Source organism: Taudactylus pleione, unplaced genomic scaffold (assembly GCF_031769625.1).
Source record: "Taudactylus pleione unplaced genomic scaffold, aTauple2 ptg000536l, whole genome shotgun sequence".
Taxonomy (NCBI): domain Eukaryota; kingdom Metazoa; phylum Chordata; class Amphibia; order Anura; family Myobatrachidae; genus Taudactylus; species Taudactylus pleione.
In genome coordinates, this window is record NW_028284938.1 from 1197956 (window position 1) to 1208612 (window position 10657).

At 43.1% G+C, this 10657-nt stretch overlaps 1 pseudogene; it reads right to left on the minus strand.

The window, feature by feature from the left end:
• Nucleotides 1-1091: 1091 nt before the first annotated feature.
• On the minus strand, nt 1092-3204 carry LOC148501008 (uncharacterized; annotated as a pseudogene).
• Nucleotides 3205-10657: the final 7453 nt, after the last annotated feature.

Consider the following 10657-nt stretch of genomic DNA (forward strand, 5'->3'; position numbering starts at 1 on the left):
AAAGCTAGAAACTCCAGCTTGAAAGCGCTGTAGTTAGCGTCATTTCTTTCGGTTTTACAAAGACTCTGGCTGGCATAGGCTATAACGCGTTCCTGACCATCCTGAAATTGAGTGAGGACTGCCCCTAGGCCCTGCTTACTGGTGCCTGTATACAGGCGAAAAGGTTCACTATAGTCCGGGTAAGCCAGTAATGGTGCTTCTGTCAAAATCCCTTTTAGTCGGTCGAAGGCCATCTGGCGTTGCACTGTCCACTCGATGAGTATTCTTTTATTTTTTATTTATTATTATTTATTAACAGTTTCTTATATAGCGCAGCATATTCTTTTACTATATCCATCTTTGGGGATCCCTCGGAGTAACTCCATTAACTGGGTAGCTATTCTGGCAAAATCCTTAATGAATCTTCGATAGTATCCCACGAAGCCTAAAAAACGTTGGATGTCCTTAACGGTCTGTGGGATGGGCCAGTCTAGCACTGCTCTGATCTTCTCCGGGTCGGGTGTGATGCCTTCAGAGCTTACAATGTGGCCCAGGTACTGAACTTTGGGCTTCAGTAAATGGCACTTGGAGGGCTTCAATTTGAGTCCGTACTTGGCCAATCGCTGAAAGACCTCTTGTAAGTGTTGAAGGTGTTCAGAGTACGTCTTTGAAAAGATGATAATATCATCTAGATAGAGGAGAACGGTTTCAAAATTCCTGTGCCCCAGACAGTGTTCCAACACCCTTTGGAAGGTTGCAGACGCGTAACACAATCCAAATGGCATACAAGTAAATTCATATAATCCCATTGGGGTGGTGAAAGCAGTCTTCTCTCGGTCGGCGGTGGCCATTGGTACTTGCCAGTATCCACTTGTCAAATCCAAGGTCGAAAAGTAGTTAGCAGACTTGAGTGCGGTGAGAGACTCCTCGATCCTGGGTAGGGGATATGCATCCTTGTGGGTAATGTTATTCAGCTTCCTATAGTCTACACAGAATCGTAGTTGTCCATCTTTTTTCCGAACCAATACCATGGGTGCCGCCCATGGGCTATGACTCTCCTGGATGATCCCGTTGGCCTTCATGTCCTCCAACATCTGATGCACTGGCTGGTATCACGCTGGTTCTAGTGGACAATGTTTTTCTTTGATAGGGGGTGCGTCCCCAGTGAGGATCCGATGCTGTATATCTGCGACGACACCCAGATCTATTGGACTCTGGCTGAAAGTCTCCGCATTTTCCTCTACTACTTGGAGAGCCCCTCGCCTGTGTTCCTCTGAAATACTGGCATCCCCAATTTGAATCTCCTTCCACCACTCAGCCTTCTGTTCACCCACCAGGTCAGTCTTTGTGGTCATGTTGAGTTGATCAGCTTGGATGGTTGGGTGCAAAACATCCTGGAACGTGGTCCAGAGTAACTTGGCCAGCGGTTTATTCCGATACAACTTAACTGACCGGTTATGGGGGTTAAGTATTCGCACTGGGACCCTTCCATTTTCAACTGTTACTAAGGTGCTTGCCACCACTACATCATGTTTAGCTGGGATCAGGCATGACTATTAGAGCTTCATAGTTCTGCCCATTTGGGCTGTAGCAAGTTTTACCCCAGAGGATGGTCTCGGAATTTAGCTGCAGTTTGATAGGTTTGCCATCTGTTAGCCGCACCTTTCCGACTTCACCATTACTCACAAATTTTTGATGTGTTTGTAGCACCTTGATAGTTTTCTGCAAGACACGTTGTCCCTGCGAAGCCACTCTAGACAACTCTCCTGTCAAAGTGGACACCAATTCTCAAGACACTTCTGTAGGATGTTCATTCCTAAAATTATAGGAGCCACCTTGGCATCGCTTGTTTCGGTCACCAAACACCCCTGCCAAAGCAGAAGAGTCTCTCCAATTTTTACATCCGCTTCCCAGTAACCAATGCAGGAAATTCCCAGGCCGTTACTAGCTATAAGTTGCATCCAAGTTGGTGGAGGTAATAGTAGTTGTCTGTCCCCCCAGTGTTGTCAGAAGGCTGAGAGTTGTATTGTAGTAATCTGTGACCCAGTATCTGACATTGCTAGTGTCTCTATGCCATCGATGAGTATTGGAATCATCGGGCATGGTCCAATATACTGGGGCCACCACTTTTCAGGGTCTGGGTCTACTCTGCTTGCTCTCCCCGAGGTTCGGCCCCCACCCTTGGGGAATTGGAGTTTAAATCCGCTGAGCAACTACAATTCCTCTCTACGTGGCCTGCTCTCTGACATCGCCTACAGATCGGGTGGCCCTGCCCATGAAATTGATCAGTCGACCTCCTTCCACCCCTTCGGGAAGGATCCCACCAATCGCTTGAGGAACTCCTTTGTTCAGTTCTCCACCTAGGTTCGGTGGGACCAGTATTTTGCTGCTTTGTGATGTGCCACATCTCCTTTCGCATTTCTGCTATCCCCACCGTCAAGTCTTCCAGTTGTTTCTTCAGGGTTTGCACCGGATCTGTAGATGGAGCTTGAATACCTTGTAGTACGTTATCTTTGCTTTTTGACGTTTTCTCAGAACATGGGTGCTCATGGAATCCTGGCATCTCTGGGAACTCCACATTTCGGTTTGTATTAGTGCCTACTACTCTGATCGCGGCCTCTTTGAAATCCAAAAATGAGTCGTCTGGCTTCTGCAGTCTCAACAACCATAATTGTGCTCGAATACTTTCTCCAATGACCCTTCAATAAGTTGAGTTATTAGGGCCTCGTCAGTGTTTCTGACTTCCTCTGCATTGGCATCCTGTATTGCTCGTATGGCTTCCTGTAAGTTCAATGCGTAGTCACGGAGGGTTTCTCCCGATCGTTGCTTAAGAGCATAAAATTTCATTTTTAGTTCAGGGAGTGTTCGTGTTTCAAAGGTAGTGGCTAGCCTTTTCAACACCTGATCTACATTTTTCCTCTCATCCAATGGCCATGAGTTCACTTCCCTAAGGGATGATCCTTTTAATTGGCCTATCAATATCTCTACCTGTTGTTGGTCACTTAGGGGATACAGCCGAAACATAGATTTAATTTTATTTTTAAATTCAGTTAAGGTGTTTTCTTCTGGACTGTGGACATCCCCACTGTATGTTGGGAGTCATGGGGCTCCAAAGTATTATGGCAGGGTGATTGGATTGATTTGTGCCATTGCAGGTGTAGCTTGTTCTGATCTGTTGTGTTCGCCGATGGGCTCCCCCCCTGAGGGAGGTTGTTCTGTCGACATGTTTTTCAATGGTCGTTGATTTCCTTACTTTGGACTCCGAATCCTGTTCAGTTGACGCCAAATGTTATATCCCCCAGGTACTTATGTATCTAGGTGTGTCACAGTGTGAGTATGCACGGCAGTTATGTTTCTTTTTACCTGACAGCCGAGCTCGGGTTCCCGATTTGAAGTTCGATTAGGCTATTTCAGAGAGGTAAGGAATACAGGTCCCGACCAATGATAGCTCAGGGAGCAGTCTCAAGTTCCGGCTAGTTTAGTGGAACTAGTGGGTATAGTACATCAATAACTTATAGATTCAAGGTATATTACTATAAATTAAAATCTCATTACAAGGAAATATATTTCACTCAATAAACAACTTTAAGGACAAAAAAATGGTTTATTGTACAAGAACTGTGGGACCCAACATCATCTGTCATGGTTAAGTAGATGCAATTATTTGACCAGGTTACATGACATCAATATGCTAAATCACACACTTATGAACATCTTACCAGCAATGCGCCTATACTCAAGTATACACTTCAGTTGTCAGGTTAACTTGTGGAAACACTTGACATATGTGAATACGTGAAAATGACTGAATAACTCAATACTCTTACTTAATTTCTCTTACTCAAGAAAATAATATATTCAGTAAATCAACATTAACTCAGAGCATGTCCATGTACCTGTACACAGGTTTGGAGTCCCTCTTTTATGTGTACCTTTATGTATATATATTTAATTTTCAACATGTCACCGTAGTGGGGATAAGTTCCTGTCCTGGCAGTGGGCACACTGAGTGGAGAAGGTTATTCCAGAGACACGGTATATTAACTGATTATATTTCAGCTACTCTGGGGCGATACGCTATTCTTTGAGTCCAAGAGGTAATCTATCACAGCTGTTATGCAGAGTAAAGCTCAGTACAATTATCCAACATGCAGTCCTAGTTTTGTCTATCCTCCACACTTTTCTTACATCACTCTTTCTAGCACAATTTTAGAGCACCGTTCTTCAAAAACATGGAGTGACTCCTGGCCAGTTATCACACCGTCTGTCTTCAACTGTATATATATACATAAGATGCAATGCCATTGAAAGAGAGTTTGTATGTTTTATCTTCCCTGCCACTGCTGGGTTTACAGTGCTCATGTGAATTCTTACAGGTTTCTCCTGCTGGTCTAACTCCAAAAGATCACTGATCTGTAGGGTGTCACAGGCAGACAAGGATTGTACTGGAGTTGGTCTATTCCTTTACTAAGGTTGGGTGCCTGGACATAGCAGAAGAATATTACTGGCTGACAATAAGCTTCCCTGTGCCTTAGAGTAAAATGAGAGCTTCCTACTCTCCAGAACAATTCAACTGAGTGTGTGTAAGAGATGCATGAATAGTGTCCCTTCTTACTTGTATAGGATTTTCCTTGGAAGCATGCCAACCCACCTCCCAGGGTTGTCACAGGCTGCTGAAAACACTGTGCTGGCTCTGTATTAATTTCTTCCCCTCTCAGGGCTCTCTCTTTCTGCAACTGCCCCTAGTCCTCTATATATGGGCAGCAGGGTGTCACTGGTAATGGGGAAGCTTTACTCTGACTGCTCTGCCTGTTTCCTCTCAATGGGGAATTTCGCTCCTGTGTCTGCCAAGGTCTCTGCAATATCACTGAAGAAATCAGCACACTTCAGTCTGCAGCCTGCTTTTCTTGCTGCTGGGATCACTGCTGCTCTCACTGCACAGAACAGACCAGCAATGGCTGCTCTTCCCAGTCTGCCTCAGCGTTCTCTTTCCTGTCTCTGCTGCTGCTCCATCCAATCAGGTGAGGAGTGCTGGCTGTTCCCTCATTTACACCTCCCCCTGCTGCAGCCAAGTTTTCCAATGAGGAGGGGAGAGGATGACTAAGTTGAGGACTTTGTGCTTGTGTGCCTGTCAGTCCAGGGGCACACCACTCATATTTTAGTGGCACAGGGAGGGCTATGTGAGTTCTCCCAGGCTATAGGATAACATATCTATTATTTTAATGTATATACTGTGGGCTGTCATGCACCCTGTAATTTCTGGGGGTACCACATCTACACATACATTTTTGAGTACATTTCTTAATTTCTTAGCAGTTATACCAGCTGTATATGAGGTAGTATGGTATACTTCTGCCCAACCACAGAACTGGTTCATGCAAATAAGAACATTTTGCAACATTCTTAGCTTTTGCATTTGGATGAAGTCAATTTGTATCACCTGGAATGGTCCCTCAGTAAGTTGGAAATTATATGATTCTGTATGCACAGGTCTGCCTGTATGAGTATTTCACCAATTGAGAGATGTTACAGAATGTTTTTCAACATAAGTAAAGAACTAAGGTGCTTTCCAGTAGGTCTTAATCAGACTTACCTTTCTTATCCACATGTGTAAATCCATGTGACAACTCAGCCAGTGCAGAAAAAGGAGGGGGTTTAACCCCCTATTGTTCCTGAGCACACTGAATAATACTTGCAACAATATATGAAGACTATATGGTCATACTTTGCACTGTCACTCTTTTTCCATTTTTTGTGTGATGCCTTGGGGGGGTCATGGGTTGGACGTTTTTCAGGGTGCACTGCGCCCCAGACGTGAACCCCTTAGTGTTAGTGACTGCTAGTGACAGAGAAGCTGTGGCGTGGCCTAGCAGCTTCCCATGTATTTGCAAATGCATGCAACCATTATCTCTGAATTTCTATGACCATATAGTCTTCATATATTGTTGCAAGTATTATTCAGTGTGCTGAGGAACAATAGGGGGTTAAACCCCCCTCCTTTTTCTACTTAGTATGACCCCTCCCTTTCATGCACCTGATTAGTACTGCTAGATTGATTGAGCAGCTGGAATTTTTGTTTGTTTAACTCAGCCAGTGCAGGCAGAAGAGATTTATTTGCTGTTATGAACCCCCTGGGTGCAGTTGCTCAATAAGTCACAGGAGATGGCAAAATTCAAGCAGCTATATTTATTCTTGGCAAAGCAAATGAACTTAACAGTAAAGTTAGACTTGGCAAGGCAGATAATAAACTTGGCAACAAAAAATAAACAAGTCCAGCACATGAAAAAGTCCAGCAAAATTGGAGAATAGCAGAAACAAACTGTAGAATGGTAACCTGCTAAATGCTAAGTCCAGAAACATTCACATGGAATGTAAAGAGTTTCAGATATTATTTAGTTTAGCAGGCACAGAAGCTTGAAGGAATCTAGAGTTCTTGCAGACAACAAAAGTAAACTTCCAAACTTGGAAGCCCAAAATAGACAAGAAACATTAATGACCTAGCAATGAATGCTGGGATCTGGCAGACTAAATAAGCAGGTGTATGGCGTTGTTCATGCTGGTAATGAATTAATAGGTAATCACCTGATACCTGGCTACAGAACAAGCTCTGAAGAGCAGCCCTGGTAGTGTATAGATCCCTTCAGTATTTGTACCTAGAAGTGACGTAGAGTGAGGGCAGAAGTGTGGTTCCATGCCCATAAAAGCCACCAAAAGAAGAAATTTGTCCCCTCACAGGCTCACTTTGCTCACCACACTTCGGGCACAGTGGCTCGCTTCACTCTCCAGAGGTTTATATTCCCCTTCCAGGATTGTATCTAGTGATCCAAGTGCCCCTGGCAATGTAATGGACTGGTGCCCCCCTATGCAGTATCCCCAATAGTGGCCACCCTCTAAATTGGCCCCAGTATTGGCCACCCCTATACAGTGCCCCCAGTAGTGGCCACCCACCCCTAAATTGCCCCAGTAGTGGCCACCCCTATACAGTGCTCCCAGTAGTGGCCACCCCCATAAATTGCCCCCAGTAGTGGCCACTCCTACACAGTGCCTGCCAGTAGCGGGCAGCTGCCCATAAAGTGCCCCCAATAGTGGCCACCCCCTATTTCAGTGCCCCCCATGTAAGTCCCGTGCTTACACACACAAACACACACACACCTGATCTCCGCTCCTGACGTGACCGCCGCTGTCCGCCCTGAGTCCCGGCCGCTCTTCTCCTGGATGGGAGACGTCATGACGTATGACGTCTCTCCCATCACATGCTGCGGGGGGAGCCGAAAGAAGGAGCTCATGAGTGAGCTCCAGCTGGCTCCCTCCGCAGATGATGCACCAGCAAATGAGAGTCTGACTCTCATTAGCTGGCTGCTATTACCAACACACAGCCGCCGCTGGCGGCTGTGTGTTGTAAACTGTGTAGGGCAGACCGCTACACTTGTGGGGCCGGGGGGCTTGTCCACCCCTTGGCTACTGTTGGCACTGCCGGGCGGTGCCCCCCCCTTTGATTGGCGGCCCTGGTGAGTGCCATCCTGGCCAATTGGTAGATACGCCCCTGTCCCCCTCTATGTCTACATGGACAGTAAGGAATGGCGTTTGACAGTAACTGATGTTAGGGTACAAATACTGAAGGGGTTATATCCATTACCAGTCCAGAACTGCAGATCACAAATTAGGATGCCTGGTGACCCCTAGTGGTGGAGAAACACAATGCTGGAGGACAAAACAAAATACAGTTCAGATAGGTGCCACTGGTTTCCCCTCTGTGCTGCACCACAATATTTGAGCATCAATAACACAATCCCCATCCTTCTATCAGGAGACCTACTGTGGGAAACAAGCTGATTGCATACAAATTAAAGTTTGTTCATCAGGTATAACAACATCATTCAATGAAACCTCTTTTCAGCCTCTGCTTTTGCAGTGGTATCTGCCCTATACTTTTATTATGATACTTGGTTGTGTCCTGTTGTGGGTGCTTGATATTTGATCAGTGCTATTTTTTTGGGCAGTAATAGGGCCTCCAAAAGTGTCTTTACTGCTTCTGCATGTGCAATGAGGGTACCATTAGATGCTAGGATTCTCTGAGTTTCCATAGGGCCGGAATTGTGCAGTATCCCAAAGAGTAGTGAGAGTCAGTATAAATGTTCATAGTCTTTCCATTAGTAAGTTTTCATGCTTTAGTTAATGCTATTAATTCAGCTATCTGTGCAGAGTGTGACTTGGGAGGTGTAGTCATTTTTTAACAATAATGTTTTGTAAACACTGCATATCTTGAAGTAAGGGAATCTCCATCAGTGAGCCTGTGGAAGCTGCCATCTACATATAGGGCTTGATTCACTACTGATCGCACTGCGATTATGCATGCAATAGGCTGATTGTTGCAATCTGTGCATGCGTATGCATCACAGTGCGTGTGCACGATTACCTCACTGTGATCGGGACTGCGATTGCAGTGTCTACGGAGACCCATCGTAGCGTGATTGACAGGAAGTACCATTTGGGGGTGTTGATGGGTGGGTGGTCGGCGAAACACAGGCATGGCAGTGCGTTTGAACGTCATTACAGGGGCGTGCATAAATTAGTCACTGCAATGACATACTCAGCTTGGCCCTTCACTGCGGGCAATGAAGTTAGTAATTCCTGAGTAAGGTCAGACCTTGTGCAAGTGTGCATGAGGCTGCGATGGTACTCAATGTTACTGATGGTTTTGCAGACTTGCAAAGTATTTATGGATGTGTGTTAGGTAAACTGGGTGTCCTTATATTAGGCTGTGATGGCATTGCGATTGCAATCATTAGCATATCTTTGCAGTGAGACTGCCTGCATAATCGCTATTGTGATCGCAATAGCCATCCTTACTGAATCAGGCCCATTGTGCGAAGTCTGCATTACAGATGGCAATGTCAGTGTCATCATCGTAGAGAAAAAATATGTTCCACAATTTTTAAACAATCTTGCGATGCATTTGTTGCTAAATTAAATTAACTGCATGGGGGACATAAGTTTTTCACTTTTCTGTACACTATTTTAGGCTTGGATGGTAAATGTTTCTTTAATTCTTCATTTAATAATAGGATGTGCCAATGGTTGTTCAAGATGTTTTCTATCTTCTTATGGTTTCCATTGTACTATGTGATGAATGTAGTTTGTATTTCTGTAGGTTGTTTCTTTTTTGAGTTGTAGCTGATTAGTTCTTTCCTATCCATTTTTGAAATTCTATCGATTTGTTCTTGTAATACTTTTTCCTCGTATCCCTTTTGGAGGAATCTTTTCTTCATGTTACTACTTTGTTCTTCAAAGGTCTGATCTTCTGTACAGTTGCATCTTAGGCATCAAAATTGACAACCGGGGATGTTTTTTACCCATTGTCTGTGGTGATTACTGTAATATGCAAACATATTATTCCCATTTACTTTTTTGATGTCGGTTCTTGTTTGGATGTTGTTTTCTTAATGTAGATTTCAAGATCCAAGAATATTACCATTTCTCTGCTAAGGTAGTCATAAATTCCAAATTCAGCGAGTTTTTGTTTATATGTATAAGAAACTCTTTCAATTCTTCATGGGAGCCACTACAGATGTAAAATAGATCGACTATGTACCTGTGCTAATTCACAATTTTATCAATGTATTTGTTATTGCTCCACATGTTCATGTATTCCTACCTCACTACAAATGATGTGCCCATTGCAGTGCCACGTTTTTACTTGAAGAATTTTCCGTCATACTAGAAGTAGTTGTGGCAGACTATAAAGTCTATGTTGTCTATAATAAAATTTATATGGGTGTTTGATAAGTTGGTTCGGTTAGAGAGATAGCTTTACATCCTGCATTGTGATCTATAACAGTGTATAGTGATTTAATGTCACTTGTGCATAGCGTATATGTGCTTTTTCACTCTATTTGGTCTAAAATCTGAAGAATACTCATGGTGTCTTTCAAATAACTTCGTTGTTGTCCCACAAGTTCTAGTAAAAAATAATAATAATATGTGGGCCAGACAAAGATAAAAATAAAAACTAGAGTAGCTGAACATCTGTACAACATATGAAGAGGTCTGAAAACACATAGCCTGTCAGCACATTTTGCTGATCAACACAACAAAGATCCAAGAGGGCTGAAGTTAGTATACAGAAGGAAAAACACAACTGGAGAGGAGGAAACATAGTTAATACATTAAAGAAGAATGAAACTAAATGGATATACCAGCTACAATCTTTGGAACCTAAAGGACTAAATGTAGACATTGAACTTAAATCCATTTTAACGCAAATCTCAAACTTAACACCTCCATGGAATTTTATATTTTGTATACATTTTTATTATCATATTTTATCTCCAATTTCCAATATGAATTTCAATCAGAACATAACATGTCCTTCAATTATCTTATCTTGTTTCCATTTTTATTCACTCTAATTTGTGTCTCTTTTCTTTTTTTCTTCTCTTTTTTTATTATTTCTTTTTTATTAATTATTTTTTTTATCTTAGAAATTATTTATTATATTTATTATTCTTATTATTATATTTATCAAACTGAGCACAGCAGCATAGAGTTTTAATAGTGGTTTATAGGAACATGCAGTTGCCACCTTTTAGGCTATTTCCAGTTTTGGCCACCCCCACTTCCTTAATAAAGATTGCCTATATAAACATTGTGAATAATAACAACAAACATCCTTGACAAA